The 20605-nt window shown below is 41.6% G+C and overlaps 1 protein-coding gene across 7 annotated transcripts in view; it reads left to right on the plus strand.

Annotated features, from left to right (window-relative positions):
• Positions 1 to 602: 602 nt before the first annotated feature.
• The window catches only part of TNRC6C (trinucleotide repeat containing adaptor 6C), a 138851-nt gene continuing 118848 nt past the window's right edge, over positions 603 to 20605 (plus strand). For all 7 annotated transcript variants that reach the window (XM_070483712.1, XM_070483709.1, XM_070483713.1 and 4 more), the window contains exon 1: positions 603 to 735. The gene's annotated coding sequence lies outside the window, so the exon portion shown is untranslated. The remainder of the gene's footprint in view (positions 736 to 20605) is intronic.

The following is a 20605-nucleotide window of genomic DNA, read 5'->3' on the forward strand; positions in this document are numbered from 1 at the left end:
GGCGCGCGGGGGCGGAGCTCAAGTGCAGAGCGCCGATTGGCCAGCCGGCCCTCCGGTATGCAGATACGGTGGAGTCACGTGCCGGGGGCCGGGACAACTTCCTGTTGGAGGCCAACGCGGGGCGGGGAAGGGGGCGCGAGCGCCCCGTCTGGCTGCAGCGGGGGGAGGGGGGTTCTTGTCAGTTAGAGCAACAAGATGGCCGCGGTGGCAGCTCCGCACCTCAGCGCGACGGCCCCGGGAGCCGCAGCCGCCGCCGCCGGCCCCGCCGCCCCGCAGCCCTGAGCGCCGCCCCGGCCGTCCCCGCCGCCCCTGACAGGGCCGTCCCCGCGCCCGCCGCGCTCCTGCCGCCGCCGCCGCGGGCCCGCCCGAGCCGGAGGCGGAGGGAGCGCAGCCGGCCGAGCGCCGAGCGCCAAGCGCCGCCGCCGCCGTCTCGGATCCCGGGCCGCGCCGGAGCTGCTGTCCCGCCCGCGGGCGCGAGGAGCAAGGCGCGTCGCGGCGTCGCCGGGGCCGGACCTGGACCTGCCGGGACGCGCCGCCGCCCACCCGCCCGCGCCGCCGCCGCCCGCGCCGGGACCTGAGCCCGCGGCGCCGGCGCTGAGCGGGCCCCCGCCGCCCGAGCGCCCCGCAGGCCCCGGGGCGGCCACTCGAGTTGTGTTCGCCGCCGCCGCCAGGCCCGCGCCGCCGGAGCCCCACCGAGGAGCCGCCGCCGCCGCCGCCGCCGGGGACGGAGCCCAGGTGAGCGCGCGCCGGGCCTCGAGCCGCCGCGGCTGGCCGAGCTGGCGGCGTCGCCTTTGTTCGGCCGGGCCCGGAGCGGAGGGGTCGCGGTCCCGGCGGGAAGGGGTGCGCGGCGCGGGGCCGGGGCGTGCGTGCGTGCGCGCGGGGCCGGGGCGCGGGGAGCCCGCGCGAGGGGGCCGGGTGTGCGGCCGCGGCGGCTGCGTGTGTGGCGCTCTTGTTCTGAGACTGGTGCCCTCGGTGGAGTGGGGCTCTCCCCGAACGGGCACGGCCGATCCCGCGTTTCTGATGGCATGCACGAGCCCAAGTGTTTTCGGTGTGGGGCCTCCGGGGCCGTTGTCTGGGGGAAGAGCAAGCCCCGGCGCGCTTTGGGGGAGCGTGGGGGCCCCCGCGGCCTCCGGCGGGGCTGGAACCAGGTGGGCTGCTCGCGGTGGTGCAGGCTGCGGAGCGATGCGCACGAGGAAAAGGAGCCGCACCGCAGCTGCCCTGCGATCACATCGCGTAACCCGAGCGCCTCGGTGCCACCTCTGCTGGAGCGACGCGTCGTTCGCACCTTTACCTTGTGGATGAGATTTAGCTCATTGATTCGCCGCTGTTAACATGCACTGAGGCGAGTAGAGGGGTTCTCTACCCGTTCACCTGGCGGAGAGACCATTCGCCTGCGGGTTGCACGGAGCTTTGGGAGTCTCACCGAAGATGCAGGATCGCTGCCTCGATGTCACGGGGCGGGGGAGGAGGAGCCGCAGATCCTGGCTGCACCTATTTCTTTTTAAGGCGCTCGACGGTATCAGTGATTCTGTACAAAATGAGTGGAATTGTCTCGAACCTTTGCCTCTGTCAGATGAAACCTCCATTTGAGTGGTTTGCTCGGTTATGTCTAGGCATGAACTGCGGATTCTGAACTCAAAATGGTGCTCTGTGGATGTCCGACTTGAGCATCCTTAAGGAGTTGCAAGTTGGAGGCGTCTGACTGGTTGAATCCATTGTGTCGCTGAGGTTCGGGTCTTCTGGCTGTGTCCGGTAGTGTCCTCGCCGTGCTGCGGCCGGGATAGGTGGTCAGTCTACGAGGAGCGCTGTGTAGAGGCTGCTACGTTTCTGAACGTGTTTTGACCCTGTCGAAGGCTTATGTTATGCAAGTTACTCGCTACATTTAGAATTGAGTAACTGGGGAAGAGTCGAGACACTGGAAATGTGGCTTAAGTGATCTCAGAGGACAGTGGTGGCCAGTTTGAAATGTGTAAGGGGTGCTGACAATTACGTGCATCGATTCCAGCCCTGCTTCAGTACTGTGTGAAAGAATAAAGGATAAAACTTAGCCCCAGGCCAGATGGACTTGGTTTGCAGAGGTCACCTTGAAGAAATTTACATTATTGCAGAACCACAGAGGTGGTGAAGGTCTTTGAACACCTTTCAGTAGGGCATCCCTGGGATGCTTTGTTGGGGAAAGTGATGCGAAGTGAGGTTTTAAAAATGACTTGCCCAGTTATATTATCCAAATTAATTTTATTGTTGGTGTTCACAGAAGATAATAATGATCTGATTACTTGTTTCTTTGTTTACCTATACTGAAAGGTGTTTTTTTAATCTATAGAAAGTTTTTAATATTTGTATTTTCATAGGAATAGGCGTTCTTAGAATCTCTTTTTCTTTCAGATGTTGGGTCGTGAGAAATTGATAGCCTAGAAAATGATAATGGTAAAATTATTGGTTAAGTTATACTTATGGTGACACATAATAATTTCTTCAAACTAGTACTTCCTTAAGCAGCAGAATGGATCTCTGGGCCCCAGATATTATATATACACATACATATATGTATGTATATATGTGTATATATATATTTGGACTTTTTATTATGAGGATGTAGTTTTAAAAGCCTGATTTGAAGTCTTCCATCCTTCTTGTCCAAATCAAAGACCTTATTGACCATACCTCTGTTACTATTAAGGTATGAAATTAAATAAGGTTAACAGTGAGGCTGTCATAAGGCTAAATCCTAACTATTTCATTTTGGATTGTGGCATTTAAATATTTTAGTGGCAACATGGGGAACATGTAAATATTGATTTTAGGTTTTCCTCCTTACGATGTTTATTATTGTTCCTTTTCAAGTGGTATATGTTTTAACACTTTGACAAAGATTATTTTGTAACAGGTTTATATTTATACTTAGTTGGCTCGGAGTCTTAGAACAAATAGTTGCATTAGAGTGCTGGGTAATTATGGTGGAAAGTGGGGCGAACTGTTTCATTTGACTCTCAGTGATTAACATATAACTTAAGTCATGAGGGGAATATAGGAAACTTTAAATCGCAGTATTTCTCACCACCATCACCTTTTTGTTAAACAGCTGGCTTTACAAGATAAATTTGTGCTTTTGCAAATGCTGTCATCTGGCTCCCTTCCAAAACCAAGTTGGAGGAGGAGAAGGTCAGGGCTGGAGTGGGGCAGCCTTTTTCTTTAGTGACGTGAGCTTTCAGTTGGAAAGAAACCGAAGATAAAATTCCTACAGCACTGGCTGAGAGCGGGGTGTTTGCGTTCCCTCCCCAACTCCAAGTGAGGGTAACGAGGTCCTGAATGTGAACTTACTCTTGCTTGACTCAAGAAAGTGATGCTAATTTTAAATTTAAAAAAGGATTACTAGTGTAAATTAGTTTATTTATCCATTATTTGATTTGAGTATATAGGGTGTCTTTGGCATCAGATAACTTCCCTAACAACTTAACATTTTAAGACTTAGGAGCCATTTTAAAGACTCTTTCTGGGTCTTTTTGGCCTTCCCCAGGAGGAGTTAGATTCGTGAGATTGCATGCTTATGTCTTAGATGACTGTTTACGGCTCAGGCAGGGTTTACTGTGCAAAGGTGACATCCGAGAAGGTTTTATAAGAAAGAAAATAGATGGGCTGTGAAGTCTGAGGCTGTTCCACATATCAGAATAGCATATGAGATCATTAAGATCTGGGAATGGAGCAAGCAAAGATTGCTTTGCTGGAGCCACTGAAGCCCGTGGGGAAGCATGAGAAGTGGAGGGGCGGCGGGCAGTGCGTGGAGGGTTCTGAGTGAGTGGGAAGAACCGGGGCACTTTGGTTTTGGTGGTTTGGTTTTGCTGTCTTTCACTGAAATTGTTTTTGGCTTCTTACTCACAATTTTGAGACAATCAAGTAGATTTTTACCTTTCATTCCAGCTTTATTTCTGAGGGTCTTCTGATGTTTTAGGTGAGCTGTAAGGAAATCTTTTGAAAGTATTGGTGCTGTGGTCTATTTTGTACGATCACTGGTTTCACAGGGAAGGTGACTGGATTTATTTGCTTAAGACGCTTAACATCTTAATAAGTTTGTTTGAAGATGTCATGGATTTAAGAGCAGAACATCAAATGAGAACTGGCCTTTTTTTTTAAGGTAGATTTTTAGATTTTCCTGCTTTAAACCAGTCTAATTGTGACTATCTAAATCTTTACCAATTGGCTTTTAAATAATTGTGCAGTTATGAGGAGAGCATTCTTTATTTTGCAAAATAATATACAGTAAGCTTTTAAAAAATAATTTAATGCAGTAAAGATGTTCTCGATTTTAAACATTCAGCTTATACACAACTTTTCTGGAATGTAATTCCTTAAAAATATAAAGGTTACTTGTCAGAAATAACTATGTAACTTTGTGTGAGATTGTTTGTGTGATGTTGAAACCAAGAAATGTGTAATCCTTGCCCAGTGAACTTGTTTGAATAACTTGATTAAAATAATCCTGTAAGTTTTCTGTTGTGCAAATCATGCATTTGAACTGTAACTTATTCAGTGAAAAGTAAAATCTGTATTTTTTTAATTCTCCAACTGGGATGCGACAAGGTTTTGCATGTTAAAAACATGGTGAAAATTCATACCCTTTGTGCCGTTTTTGGAGTTTTACTAAAAATGAATTCTTTTCTTGGCCACAGATGCTTTCAGAGTATGAAGAAGCTATTGCGGGGTTGGAGAGCTGTCTGTTAAGAGTGCATTCTTCCTCTGTAGCCCTCAAAAGACTATAGAGCTGTGTGCAGAGCTAGACAATCTGGGCGCCCAGCCATGAAACATCGCTGCTGCAGCCCAGATAGCTGTTCGCACCCTCCTGAGCCCTCCATGGCTGCAAACCACAGCAGAAGGAAGGGCCTTGGGAGAGCAGCGTTCTCTGCTGTTTTGAACTCTTAATATTCTCTGTGGCTCTTGAAGTTACAGCTATGCTTTGGGACTTCAGTTTTCTCAGATATAGTGATGGTTAAGGATGGACGAGAATATAGCTTATGAAATAGGGCTCTTCTAGGCCAGTGGATTTAAACGTGTACTCTGGGGAAAAAGGAGGAGCAAGTGTCTGTCGCGTGGTCTCCCTCTCCTTATTTGCCTCTTTGTCATAACACTTCTTTCCTGTTTGAGAACCACTTGCCTGCAGACACGTGGGATCACTGGGCCACAGCACACAGGGCCCAAAGAGTCTTCCAGAATCAGTCTTCCAGAGAGCCCGTCGGATGGATTGGTCTGACGTGGCTCGGTACCCACTTTACTTCCTCATAAACCTTTTTTGACACAATTTAAAATTTTTGTACAAAAATATGAAAATGAAAGAGTGCAAATATGTCAGTGTGTCACCACTATAAGGTTATAGCATTTTCTGTGACCAACATCTGTTTGTATCAATGCAGGTGGTCCCCTGTGATCCTCTAGAATACTAACACCTGAACAGGTCTTTCGTTGTTAATCTAAAGACTCTTTCTGTTTTCCTTCTTTAGCGTGTTTTAGAAGTTAATGTTCTGTCTTCATAGTGTTCTTCCTCTGAAGGCCTGAACTGTGAAGCTAGAATGCCAGAATATCAAGTCAGGTTATTGTCAGCATCGGGACGACCCCCGTCTATGGCTGAGCCCTTTCTGATGTGTAGACTGGCTAGTGCCAAAGACAGATGCGTGCCAAGGTGGTTACTGGGAATATGCGCGTTGTTGGATTCATTTTATGTGCACAGTCTAGCTCGTGAGGACTAAGATCGCACAGCTAAAATCCATTGCTTGGATCGAGCCTGGCAAAGGTATTGTTTACTTTTTATTCCCAAAGATAATTTCTTTTTAATTACTCTTTTAATAAGCAGGGAAAATCTAAGTTAAAATAGCAACCAGGAATTAAAGTAAGATCTGAAATTGGGAAATGACAGCATAGGCACAATTTACCACTTTTCCAGCCGTTTGTGCTGTGAAAAGATGTTCACAGCAGAGTTGTTCAGAAACCCCCGGGGGCGGGGAGGGGGGTGCGGGGTTACTCCTTTGATTGTGTTTTGCTTTCTTACACCGTAGATGAAAAATGAAATGCCTAGGGGGAGGGGGAAGAGCGGGTAGGAAGGGAATTTAAAAGGCTTTGTTCCTCAGGAGGCTGATGTTTTAAATGAGGTTTTCTTGGGTAGGGAGATGAGATGAGAGAAGAAGGTGATGGCTGAGTCCCTGAAGACAACTGAGAATTGTGAGGTAGGGGTGGGAGTAGTTAGAAAGCATCCTCGCAGCTCACCACATCTCCACTTAAAAATAATCTTCAGGGCTGGCCTGGTGGTGCAGCGGTTAACTGCGCACATTCCGCTTTGGTGGCCCGGGGTTTGCCGGTTCGGATCCCAGGTGCAGACATGGCACTGCTTGGCAAGCCATGCTGTGGTAGGGGTCCCACGAATAAAGTAGAGGAAGATGGGCATGGATGTTAGCTCAGGGCCAGTCTTCCTCAGCAAAAAGAGAGATTGGCAGCAGTTAGCTCAGGGCTAATCTTCCTGGGGAAAAAAAAAATCTTCAGATAGATACGGCTAATATTTGAGTATTTCCTGTGTGATAGTGTGCCAAGGACCTGAGTATTGTCTTATTTAATCCTCACAGCACTCCCAGAAAATGGTTGGCTTTATTAATCCCATTTTACAGATGTGGAAAGGGAGGACAGAGAAGGAAGTAATTTAATTTCTACAAGATCCTACAGTTTGTAGGAGCTGAAGCCAGAATTTAAACTCCGACAGTCCATACATCAAAGCCCTCCCACATGGATAAATAGCATGGATTATTTGAATAACTGTTTAATTAGCCTCTCTTCCTCTGGTCTGTATCCCACTGATTCATCTGCTAATATTAACTGTGGATGCTTTCTGGACACTTCAAGTGTGTTATCCATTCCTCAAGAGCAGTTTGTAAGGGAGGTGCTGTTACTGTGTTTATTTTCTAGGTGGGGAAACTGAGGCTGATGGAGGTTGAATAGTTTGCCCAAAGTCAGAGCCTTAATTAAATGTGTCTAGGTCCTCTGATGCTGGAAGCTGAGCTCTTTATCATCCCCCTGTGATGCCTTCTAAAGCCCAGGCCTGGTCACATCATTCCTTCCTTTGCTGCAAAAAAACTTAATGCCCTCTCTGTACAGTGGCTGCAGTGAAGGAGCTGGACATCTCCTTGCCCTCCCGGAGTTGTCCTGCTAGTGAGGGAGACAGGCACTCAACAAAGTAAAAAACAAAAAACAAAAAAGACTGAGACAGCAGTTAAATGTTGTGATCCTTCCTTAAGTTAACAAAAATATATGGTAATATTGGGGCTGGCCCCGTGGCCGAGTGGTTAAGTTCTCACGCTCCGCTGCAGGTGGCCCAGTGTTTCGTTGGTTCCAATCCTGGGCGCGGACATGGCACTGCTCATCAAACCACGCTGAGGCGGCGTCCCACATGCCACAACTAGAAGGACCCACGACGAAGAATATACAACTATGTACCGGGGGGCTTTGGGGAGAAAAAGGAAAAAAATAAAATCTTTAAAAAAATATATGGTAATATTTAATTATATAGCTATATACCATATCTCCTGTCTTGAAGATGCATATAACATATTGGATGCTTCGAGAAGTCCAGGAGCAAAAGAAATATGTTTACCTTTATTAGCCCAGTCTTTCCCAAACTTGTGTGACCACTGAACATTGTTTTCCCTTCATACTACCTTTTAGTTCAGAGGGATGGACTTCGGAAAGGTCACAAGAGGGGGAGGACCCATGGATCACAGTGGTCAGTCAAGATTTCACTTGTAATGGGTCCTGGAAGGTTGATAGAATTTGGCTGGATGGAAGGGATAGTCTAACAAGGAGACGAATGGGCAAGCCATGTTTGGGGGAAACATTTTGGAAAGTGCCTAACATAGCAACTGGGACTCAGAATTTGTATTGAATAAATGAACCCCGAGGCCTGGCTATAAGTGGAGGTTTTGTGTTGGCAATAAGGTTTAGAAGGGGCTATGTGGGTAGAACCTCAGTTCTTTGGCTGGTTGTGAACTATTGATGGTTGTTGATGGGCATGATATAAACCAAGTGTTAGATTAGAAACTTCCCTTGAGCCGAGATATAGCAGATGGTTGGAGGGGAAATCGGAAGCATGAAGATCACAGCTGTTGTAGTTGTCTGTGTAAAGTGATGCAAGCTTGGACAAGCATAATGTTAGGGTGGAACTGAAAAAGTGTTAGGAAGAATCAGCAGGACAAAAACAATACAGAATGATTGGTATGAGCTGTTGGAAGGAATGAGTTCTAAAAGGTTGGGCACATTGTGTTTGCTGCTCTTTCTAGAATGTTCCAGAAAAGCTTTAAATTAACTAAATAAAGAATCTAATGTTAAAATGTTTGGTTAAATGCATACAGTGAATCCTTTTAAAATGCTGGTGTGGAAGGATGACACATAAGATAACAGTTTTAGGAGAGTTTATTGTATGAGGTTCTAGGGTAGAGATTTGACTCACAGCATAAATCCTGGTGTGTAATAAGCCATGTAATAATAGGATTCTTCTGTTAATTATGGTGAATACTCTCAATGAAATCAAATTTTCTTAGTACCATACCCATAAAAAAATCTTAACTCAGACTTTATATAACAGTCCCAGATAGATTATAAGCTTTATGAATATGGAATATTGACAGAAAAGAGAGAGCAAATCTTCAATATTTCCAGGAAACATAAGATCAGATTATAACATAAATAGTATGCCATTGTTAGTAGTCGCTGTGTTGAGGTCACTAGAACTTTGTAAAGATTAGATAAATTTAATAGATTCCTTAAACTTAAGTGATAATAGATTTTTTTAATAAAGAAAAATTAAAACAACAAAATGGACTTTTTTTCTTTTTATTACTGTAGAGTGGGGTGGGAAAGCTTTAAAACAGACAAAATATTATTTGCTTACCAGTCAAGTTATGAATGAGAACTTAGCCACCTTTGTATATATTATGTTTTTATGTTTAATCGATGACATTATTTATTCTCACTGTTCATTTTAGATTGTAAACCCCAGCATGGCCCCTTACAGATAAGTGCTTTGCAAAAAGTGTTCATTGTCATCATTGTTTCTCAGTTAGATTTTGAGTTACTTGGGAGCAGGGATAATAATATGTTTGTCATTGTAATATCTACAGTATTTTGTGGATACTAGGATAAAATTGTTCAGTTTTATTTTGAGGCATCTGTTTCTTCAAAGATGTTGCTTCTGCAAATGTTAGTAGGGGAAAGGGAAGAGGATGATAAATGAATACTTTTCCTGTTGCTAGTTTTGATCCAGGTTATAAAAAGTGGAAAGACATTTCTGTAAAAATCTGTGTCACCTTGAAACTAGAATGCTTTCGTTGATGGGGTAAGCTAGCAATAAGCTGCGTTTGATAGACGAGAGCAGCGTGTGAATGGGTGATAACTGTCTTTCTTCTGTCTAATTCAGCTACTTCCTATTCAATCTCAAATCGCAGTTGGAAAGCAATTTTCCCCACTTGACCCATTTTTCTCCAGTGTTATATCTTTGTTCTTGTTCTTCAACACAAAAAGTTTGAAGGAGTGGAGTGTTGTAAACCATGACAGCTTTGTAAGGTAAGGAGATTCAGACGCCTGCTTTGGAATAAGCATGCTCTCTCTTGTTTCGTTGTTTGCCTCTCTGGTTGGAGGGATAACAATTTTGCTTCGCTTTGATATCAGTTTTCAGAAGAGATTTATGTTAAATGACTGGACTTGGTAGAGACACATATGGATATAGAAAAAAACAGATGTGAGGGGTCAGGATCTTGTTTTAGTAACATGGACAATTTAAGGATATTATAATTTTAGTAAACGTATGTGCAGTAAGCCTGACGTTAGTATATCCGTATTAGAAAATGTCTGTTTATCTGGACACCTGCGTCTCCTGAGTTTGTCTACAAAGTTAATCTACTAGTGTTATGCTGTCATATGATAACACTTGTTTCACATCTGTGGCTTACAGAGTGCTTGAATTGGCTTCTGTCCTTGCCAGATCAAATTCTAAATGTCCTAACATACCTAACATAATACCAGTCTTCTTCATGAGACTGTTTCTCACTCGTGTAAACTTCCTCTTGTCTGTCTAAACTCATGCCTTTGATGACCTCATTCAGTACTGTGACTTTAAATATCACACATATCCTGAAGACTCTAAGTTTTATTTCACCAGTCTGGACTGCTCCCCAGATTCGATATTTGCATATCCAGTTGCCTTCCCAACATCTCCACATGACTGTTGAATGAGCATTTCCACCTCCCACGTCCTCACTGAGCTCCTGATCCTGCCTCCACGGCCGCCCTGCTTGCACTCCTCCCTGTCCTACTCGAGAACACTTCCATCCTTCCACTTGCTCCACTCAGAAACTCTGGAGTCCCCCTTTGCTCCCCTCTTTCTCTCCATGGATAATCCATAAGAAATTAAACAACAGCTAAAAATTCCCGATTTAAGAGAATACTATAGAGCCAAAGCAATTAAGACACTGTAGTGGCATATAGACAGACATATAAACAAATGGAGCACAATTGAGTGTTCAGAAATAAACCTTCACATTTATGGTGAACTGATTTTTGACAAAGGTGCCAAGGCAGTTCAATTCGGAAAGGGGTGTCTTTTCAAGAAATGTTCTGGGACAGTTGGTTATACATATGTAAAAAGCAAAGGTTATTAAGACCCTTATCTCACACCATACACAACAATGAACTCAAAATGGATCATCGACTTAACAAGTAAGAGCTGAAACTATACAACCATTAGAAAAAACGTGGGAGAAAATCCTCATGACCTTTGGCTAGACAGAGTTCATAGATACAACACCAAATGCGTGATCCATAAGAGACGAAAGTTGATAAATTGGACTTCATCAAAATTAAAAACTTTGTGCTACAGAAGACACCATTAAGAAGATGAAAAGACCACAGACTGGAAGAAAATATTTGTAAATCATATAGCTGATAAAAGACTTGTATTCAGAATATATAAAGAACAACTCTCATAACTCTATAATAAGACAAAGTACCCAATTAAAAAATTAACAAAAGATTTCAAGAGACAGTTCACCAAAGAAGATATACAAACGGCTAATAAGCACCTAAGATGCTCAGCATTCTTAGACATTCAGGAAATGAAAATTAAAACCGCAGGATACCACTTCATATCCACTAGAATGGCCACAATCAGAAGGACAGGCAGTGACAAGGATGTGGTGAGATGGGAACCCTCATATGTTCGTTGTTGGTGGGAATTGCTTGATGCAACAGCTTTGGAAAACAGTTTGACACTTTCTTAAAAAGTTAGACATAAATTTATCATATGACCCAGCAGTTCCTCTCCTGTGTATCTGCCCAGTACAGATAAAACCGTATCTTCACATAAAAACGTGAATGTGAATGTTATTCATAATAGCCAATAAGTGGAAACAATCTAAATGACCATCAACTAGTAAATGGAGAAACGAAATGTGGATATCCATGCAAAGGAATGTTATTCACAATAAAGTACTGATACATGCTACCATGTGGATGATCCTCAAAAACATCATACCAAGTGAAAGTAGCCGGATTTCATGTGTATGATATTTCCAGAAGGGCAAATCTATAGGATCCAAAGGTATATTAGTGGTTATCTCAGGCTAAGAGTAAGACTGGGGATTGGCTGCAAATTGGCACAAGGGATCTTTAGTGGATAATGAAAATGTTTGGAAACTGGATTATGGTTATGGCTGTACAACTTTGTAAATTTACTATGAATCTTTTTTTGAGAATAAGAAATCTATCTTTAAGACTTTGGTGCATGTTAAAATGTATATAATTATTATCAGACATTTTCATCTATTTTTTATTAAAAATAGGACTTTTTTGTGTGTGGTTTTGTTTATGCTTGGTTTTATTTTGGGTTTATATTACCATTGTTATTTAATGTTCTTTGTAGTTAAGGTGATAATGAATTAGCAGCGGTATTATTAACCAGCATTGTATCTTGTGTATCTGCTGCGTTTCCAAGAATAAGTCTTAACTAATTTAAAATATTTAAAATTCACAGATCTATGGGGTTTATAGAGGAGAACACTGAGATCTGAAGAGGCAGTGTGACTTGCCCAGATCAGATAGTCCTGGGTTCAAACCCACATCTTGCAGAAAACTAGTTTTGTGCCTTTTGGCATAGGAAAATGAACAAAGGAAAGGACAATTTATAAAACAGATTAGTAAGCAAAAATATTTTAAAAATTTATCTTGCCAATAATCAAAGAAAGGCAAATTAAAGAAACTAGAAATTTTTTGGAACATAATTCAGTTGGCAAAGGTTATTTTTTAAAGTATCTTTGTTAAGAGTTTTTTAAAAACATAAAATAAACACACATATTTAAAGTATACCATTCAATAAATTTTGATATATGTATACCTGTGAAACCATCCCCACACAGTCAAGACAATGAGCATATCCATGAGGTTAAGTTTTGAAGTATGTTGGTGGGAATGGTGGGATAGTGCACTGGAGGAGATGAGAGGCAGAATAAAAACACTGAATGACCACTGGAAAGTTGGTGCTAGCGAGGATGGGGATGCCTCCCTTATCATTTTGCCCATAAAGGTAGCTACACATAGTAGTTTTTAAAGTATTTATCATTCTTGTAGGAAGGTAATTATCTCTTAAATATTATTTAATCAAACCATTCCTTTTGGGGATAAAATCTTTTCTTTTGAAAATGTGAAAAAACTTTTTGTTTAAAATACTTTTGGACTTCATATATAAGTAAAGTTTCAACAATAAAAGTGGGAGCCAACATACAGATGCCATCCTTTGCTCTTGCCACTTAGACATTTGAATAAAAACTACCACCATCCTTTCTTATCATTACTTTATAGATTAAAAGACATTCCCATGCAAAGAGGTAGAAAGGACACCATCTTAGAGGAAAGTCCTATCAATTGAGTGCATGTAACTTTATGAGACGTTTACCTTATCATCCTTACTTTTCTCGTTCTGTGGAGTTATGGAAACTTTCTTATCAACTGATAACCGGCGTCGAGAACCACTGGTATAAGCATGATCTTCAGAGTTGTCCATTCTGGGCTGGATTTCTAGGAACGCCACTTATTAGCTCGGTGACTTTGGGTTTATTTTTTAATTCCTCTGAACTTTTGTTTGCTCGTCTGGAAGAAGTGGATAATAATGCCTATACAGGGTTTTTGTGTAGATTAAATGAGATAGTGCAGAAATTTGACACATTGTAGGCATATATTACCTTCCCTGTATTCAGCCCTGCAAAAGTCTTTTCCTCACTGTCACACATTTGCACTGTCATTATCTATTTGTGTGTATGTTACTGTAATTTCAGAGGAGTGATTGAAGTCTAGAGAGTGGTATTATTTTAACCCTATCTTAGACATGACCATAGTAATCACTTGGGTATGATTTGTAAGGTGTGGGAGCAGGGTTGTTTTACCCTGAAAACATCCACAAGTGCTGGCATATAAAATTATTGTTTGAGCAAAAGACGTGGGATAGAGATTGAATTTGTATTCTTTGTAGACTATTAGGATTTGTTCTTGTGATAATCATATTGTCAGTTTCATTTACTGTATTTCACATGGAGAAGCCCCCGTCAGGGTTCCAGAAATGCTTATAAATCAGTCTCCTGTGGCATTTAATTATCACAATGTGGTAAAGCTTTATTCAGTAAGATGAGACACATAAGAAATATAAAGTCACTTAGTCACTTTATGTATAAAACTTGGATTTTCCCATGCGTTTTAGAGGTATGTTAAAAAGAGAAAAAATAGAATGCTTAACATGTTGCCACTTGGCATAGAGATTGTATAAATTGTTATATTACAAGTGTTTCCAGTTGGTGTTTGTGTTATGGTACTTAGACTTCCTGCCTTTTGTAATGATTATGTATATGTATGTATTTTCTTCCTCCTATTAGATTATAAACTCCTTGAAGGCAGGATTCATGTTTAATTCTTTTCATCTTTTATACAACTTAGCTTATTGACTTACACATAGTAGGCCCTCAGTAAATATTGCTTGGTTGATTGATTAACTGTAGCTTTATGTGTGCTAGATTGCTGAGTTCTGCTGGTACCCGCTCACCAAAGTCTGATGAAATTCCTGGTGATGAGGAAAGTGGAGTGAGCAGTAATAGCCCTTTTTCAGTTCCACAGTGTCTTTGTTAGATCCCTGAAAAGCAACTCCCTGACTCAGAAATAGTAGATATTTATGGCCTGGTGCAAAACAAAAAGACACCTTTTTAGGTCAAAAGGAAACCAACATATTGAGTCCTAGCTTTGTGCTAGAACAGGATCTTAACTTTTTACGTAGTCACCTAACCCTTTGAGAATCCAGAAAACCTAAATAGAAAAGGAAATTTTAATTATAAAAGAATTTATCACCAAGAAGTTTCTCCTTTTCAGATAATGTTAATTTTTTCATTCTTTTGTATATTTACTATGTAAATTGTCTTAGAACTTAAAAAGAGGGAAAGCTATCCAATTCACTTTATGAAGCAACATTGTTATGATAACTAAAGCATGAAAATGATAGCAACTGTAGATGAAAATGAAAACTAACTGTAGATTTCTGTCACATAAATATAACCTGAGAATCTTAAATAATTTACCAGAAAGTATAATTCATCAGTATTAGTATTACTTCTTTAAAACTTCCTTCTAAAGAGTTTGAGACAAATGCAGCAAAATATTAAATCAACAGGATAGTAAGAACAAGTAAAGTCTATCTTGGGAATGCAAAGAACCTTACTAATATTCCACTACGTAGTAGATCGGGTAAGAAACTTAGTAAGAGTCTCTCGATTGCTACCCGATTTCTGCTTCTGGCTAGGCAGACTAGCTATGTCAGACCAACCCAGCTGCCAAAAACTGAAAAAGATAGGTAGAACATAAAAGGCAACTATCTGAAGGCATTGGAAGCTACCACAGCATTGAGGACTTTGAGGGGCCAAGATCCCAGAGAGAAGGGAGATCTAAAGAAGCAGAATAAACATTTGGTGTCATGTGACCCTCAGAGGCATTTGCCAGTCAAATGCTGAACAGAAAACTGAAGCTGACACTGAGTAGGGTGTTTGGCAGACTTATGAGCCTGGGCCACAAAACTGGGGTTCAGGGAGAGTAGAGGAGGAAGGACCCTGGCAAACATCCCAGGCTTTTGGTTGGAACCCCCCAAGCCCTCCACAAAAAGTTTTACCCTAGGAGTAATGCCGAACATTAAGGATGGTCCTGAAATCTAGCCCTCACAAAAACTAAAACTTAGTTTTGAATTGTGTGAAATAGATTAAGTGATTCACCTCTACTCTCAAGTACCTCTCAGAAGCAAAAGCAAATCCTCTCAAGAGGAAGATAATATCATTCAGAGCCTCAGAATATCTCCACAGTTTTTCACATGCAGTGACTAGCATTCCATCAAAAACAACCAAACAAAAAAATAGAAAAAAACTGAAAATCGAGAGAAAAGACAGGCAGTAAGGACGCTCACAAAAGATCCAGATATTAGGGTTATCTCACTTGCACTTAAAGATAACATTGGGGCCAGCCCGGTGGTACAGCGGTTAAGTTCACCCGTTCTGCTTCGGCAGCCCAGGGTTCGCTGGTTTGGATGCCGGGTGCAGACATGGCACCCCTTGGCAAGCCATGCTGTGGCAGGCATCCCACATATAAAAAGTAGAGGAAGATGGGCACAGATGTTCGCTCAGGGCCAGTCTTCCTCAGCAAAAAGAGGAGTATTGGCAGCAGATGTTAGCTCAGGGCTACTCTTCCTCAAAAAAAAAAATAACATTGATTACTATGTTCAAAAAATTAAATGACAAATGGAGAATTTAAGCAGAAAACTATGGAAAAATGTAGAATGGAAATTCTGGAATTGAAAGGTACAATAACAAAAGGGTTTCATAGCAGATTAGTCATAGCTGAAAAGAGCATTAGTGAACTAGAAGATAGATCAGAAGAAAATATCCCCACTCAAGTACAGAGACAAAAGGATGAAGAAAGGAAAAACACAGAAGAGACAAATGGGACACTAGTAAAAGTCTAAAATACTTAGAATTGGAGTTTCAGAAGGAGAAGAGAAAGAATAGATCAGAAGCAATATTTAAAGAGAGAATCTTTCTGAGAATCTTTCAAAACTGATGAAAGCTATCCAGCCACAGATTTAAGAATCACTATGGAACTAAGCAGAATAAAAACCGAAAAAAGAAAAAGCAAAAGAAAAAGGGACAATTGCTAAAAAACAAAGTCTTAAAATTAGCCAAAGGAGGAAAAAAACATTACCTTTAAAGGAACAACTAACAGTTGACTTTGTGGAAGAAATGGAAATCAGAAGACAATGAAACGGTATCTTCAAAGTGTAAGAAAATAACTGCCTGACTAGATATTTATATCAGGCACAAATGAAGGTAGAATGTACACATTTTCAGACAGACAAAAACTTGGGAGAATTCATCACTAGCAGATGCACACTAAACAACTATAAAGGAGTTCTTCAGGGAGACGGACTGTTATCCCAGTTGGAAGCATGGAGATGCAGGAAAGAATGAAGAGCAGTGGAAAGGATAAACAGTGAATAAACCTAAAATAATATTAACTGTATATGACAGTAAAAATAATAAATGACAACAGCACAAAAAGCAGGAAGAGGGTAAACATAGTTCAGATGTCCTAAAGTCCTTGTAATTTATATTTAAAAAGGCTAAAGAGTCTGGATATATGGTATAATATCTAAGGCAGCCCCTCTCAACTATGTTTAGTGAGAGAATCACATCCTAATTCCCAAAGACAGAGCTCAACAAACTTCAGCCCATGGGCCAAATCCAGCCTGCCGCCTGTCTTACTAAGTAAGGCTTTATTGGAATACAGCCGTGCCCATGAGTTTACATATTGTCTGTAGCTGCTTTCATGCTACACCAGAGTGGTGTAGTTGCAACAGAGACCATATGGCCCACAAAGCTCAAAATACTTACTATCTGACCCTTGGTAGAGAAAGTTTGCCAACTCCTGTGCTAAAGCATCCTTTGTATATAATGAATTAACTTCTTTGAATCTAGAATGGCATTAGCTGTGTATCATCCTTGGAAGAACTGAAAAAATAGTCACTCAGATGGAAATAATTCTTGCATGGAACTTCACTTGAGAAAAGCTGCCCTAGGGTAACCACTAAAAGGATAGAAACAGAATTTATAGCTGCCAAGTTAATAGAAAAGGAGAGGGGAAATGGAGTAACAAAAAATACTTGTCCAAAAGAAGACAAGAAAGCAGAAGGAAAAGACAAAAAGGAATATAGAATAGGTGGGACAAGTACAAAATGAGTTTGTAAGATGGTCAATTTAAGTGATATCAGACAAAATAGACTTTAAGGCAAGACACATCCCTAGAAATGAAGGAAATTTCATAATGAAAAAGGATCAATCCACCAGGAAATTTGTATGCACATAATAACGTAGCTTCAAAATACAAAAAGCAAAAATCAAAAGGAGAAAAAGATAAATTCATTATTGCTATTTCTTCTTTTAGACACAAATTAGGAAGAGTAGGATATTTGTTTAATGTGGTAAAAATTCTCAGACCAACTTTCCATATTGTACTTAATGGTAAAACCCTAAAAGCAGTCTCTCACTGTTATTATACCTAGTAACCCACCTGAAGAATTTCTGCTTTCCATCCTAGCAACTGTGAGCTCTGCTGGGGCTTGGAGTTCTTACTTTCCAAGTGGGGAGTGCTTCTACCAGAGGACGCAGAATAGTTTCATTGAATTGGAATGTGAGACTGCCGCCCATTTGGGGCTCTTTATGCCACTGAACCAGAGGAGTTGTTTACTGACCGGAGTGCTTAGTCCTGATACTAAGGGGAAATGGGAGTGATACCACACCATGGGGGCGAAGAAGACAACGTCTGTAACCTGGGATTCTTTGGAGTGCCTCATTACTTCTCTGCACAATATTAAAGAATAATGAAAAGCGTCAGTACCCCCAGAAAGGGTAGGTCTATTGAGGAGTCAGATCCTTGAGGAATGAAAGTTTGAGTCATCCTATCATGTTGAAAACCTTGACTAGCTGGGGTTCTGATTGAAGACGAAATATGGGATGGATAGTGGAAAAAGAAAGTCATGGACACCATCCATGACCTCATGACGAGGTACAGAAATGAGAAGTGTAGTAACTTAGCATATTTTTTCTTTGCGTGTTAAACCTGTATGTTGAACTTTTCTTTTTCTTCTTTCCCTTGTTTTATATACAAATTGTTGGGAGTTAATTTGACAATTTAGTCTTTAACGAACAGACTATTTAGTGGGACTGTACTGAATTTAAGGCGTAATTAATGTGGCTAGTGATGGATACAATGGCTGTTAAGACTGTGGCTCCTTGTTTTGTGGGGAAAGTGAGAGCACCTTCATTTATAGGACGATAGCTGCATGCTGCTATGTGGAAACAGTTTTCTAATACTTTACGTAAGTTCAAATGTGTGTAGAGGGTGTATATGGGTGCCAAGGAGCCAAAGGGATGGACTATGTCAGTTAGCAATTTGTCTCTTATCTCCTAGTCTGTGTTAATTCAAATCTATCTTTGCCTGGCCTAGTGATGCTGGAGCTGGATGCTGTGAACATTTCTTTTTGGCTGGCTGGCTTCATGTTAGTCTTTGTCAATGGAGAGCACTGGAGAGACAACATAAGGAGGAAGAGGGGGACAGAAGGAGCTTCCCTTCCCGGTTCCACTGTGCTTTTTTTTGGTGCAGCGGTCAGCAGATTAGCATCTGGGAGTTCTGGGAGTTCTGACCTCAGTGGCACTTAGGTAGCAGCTTTGGTGCCCTGTATCCTTGAGAAAGATTCTCTACCACCCAGTGGGGCCCTCCTGTGGACCAGCTCTGACCTAGGCCTTCTGTTAGGTCTTTTTGCTACTGACCAGTGTGTCCTATAGCAGCCACACCCTCTCCAGTCCATGTGGAGGGATCCTCTGCTAAATTCTTAGCCCCTTCCTTATTTGCCTCCCCCAGTCTAGAGGTAAGTTTCTGCTTTCTGCATTTGCTCTTTCTGGACCCCTTAAAGACCTTTTCTGCTCTCTTAAAAATTAGCCACCTTTTAATAGTTAACAGATCTTTGTATTAAATCTACCCTATTCAAATTACTGTTGTGGTTTCTGACTCCAGGTGTTCCCTGACTGCTAGGCCTTGCTGACAACGTTGTTATTTCATTTTCTCTAACATTGCCCTCTAAGTCCCTGCCAGTTAAATAAGACACGTGTCTTCCTTTTTCTATTGCTGCATAACAAATTGCCTGCAAACTTTGCGGTTTAAGGGGACAACCAATGTACATTTACAGTTCTGCAGGCCAGAAGTGTGGCATGGTGTGACTGGGGTCTCTGCTCAGGGCCTCACAAAGCTGAACTCAAGATGCCAGCCAAGCTGAGTTCTCCTGTGGAAACTCTGCTTCCAGGCTCGTTCTTGTTGTTGGCAAAATTCAGTTCCTTGCCGTTGTAGGACTGAGGTCCTTGTTTCCTTGCTCGCTGACAGTGGGGGTTGCTCTCAACTCCAAGAAACCACTGTGTTTCTTGCCGTGTACCCTCCATCTTCGAACCATCAACTGTGTGTTGAATCCTTCTCATACATTGAACTTTTGACTTCCTCTGTCTCTGATCTCTAAACCCAGATTTAAAGGGTTCCTGTGATTAGGGCAGGCCCATCTAAGATAGAGGTAGTCTCCCTATCTTAAGGTCAACTGATTGGGGACATTACGTCTGCAAAATCCCTTCACAACAGTACCTAGATGAGTGCCTGATTGAATGACTGGGAGGAGGTTTGTGGTACAGCAGGGACTAGGATGCTTGAGTCGGGGAGCAGCTCATAGAATTCTGCCCACCACAATGTGAAATAGAAGTAAGAAATAAGGAGGTGAAAAGATGGTTTTGTTTATAGATTGTATACCCAGAAAACCCAAGATGATCCGCTGAAATGTTACTTGATGCAATAGAGATAAATCAGTAAGCTGACTAGACACTGACATCAGTAACCATTAGGCAATATGTAAAATATTTGATCCTCTGCATCGTAACAAAATAGCATAAATACCTAGAAATGAGGTTAATATATATAGGAAATACATATGAAGAAAATGACAGTTTCACTGGAAGAAGACACAAATTTTCTCAAATAGGAAAATTAAATCCCACAGAGCTTTCACTTCAGTTAATTTGTAGGTTTAAAGCCATTCTAGGTTTTTTTTTGTTTTTTTTTTTTCCATCCTAGGTTTTTAAAACTACGTATTTTTCTTTTGGAACAAAATGATTGTACATTTCATCTGGAAGGATAAATGCATAGTTAAATAATTTTTTTTTTTTGAGTAACAAGGAGAAACTAGTGGTAGCAGATAACCAAAGTTTTATGAAACTGGAATAATTAAAATAGTGCAGTCCTGGCAGAAGCACACGGTTATAGATGGAGTGGAATGGTCTGCAGGCCCATCTGTTAGATGTGACTTTGCTATATGAAGAGTCAGTGTCACAAATGAGTGGAGGAAGGAGGGTCAGTTAGTTCTGGGGCACTAACTGACGCCCAGCACTTTGTTAGCTACTCGATTTAAAGAGAAAGT

Source organism: Equus asinus, chromosome 13, assembly GCF_041296235.1.
Source record: "Equus asinus isolate D_3611 breed Donkey chromosome 13, EquAss-T2T_v2, whole genome shotgun sequence".
Classification (NCBI taxonomy): Eukaryota; Metazoa; Chordata; class Mammalia; order Perissodactyla; family Equidae; genus Equus; species Equus asinus.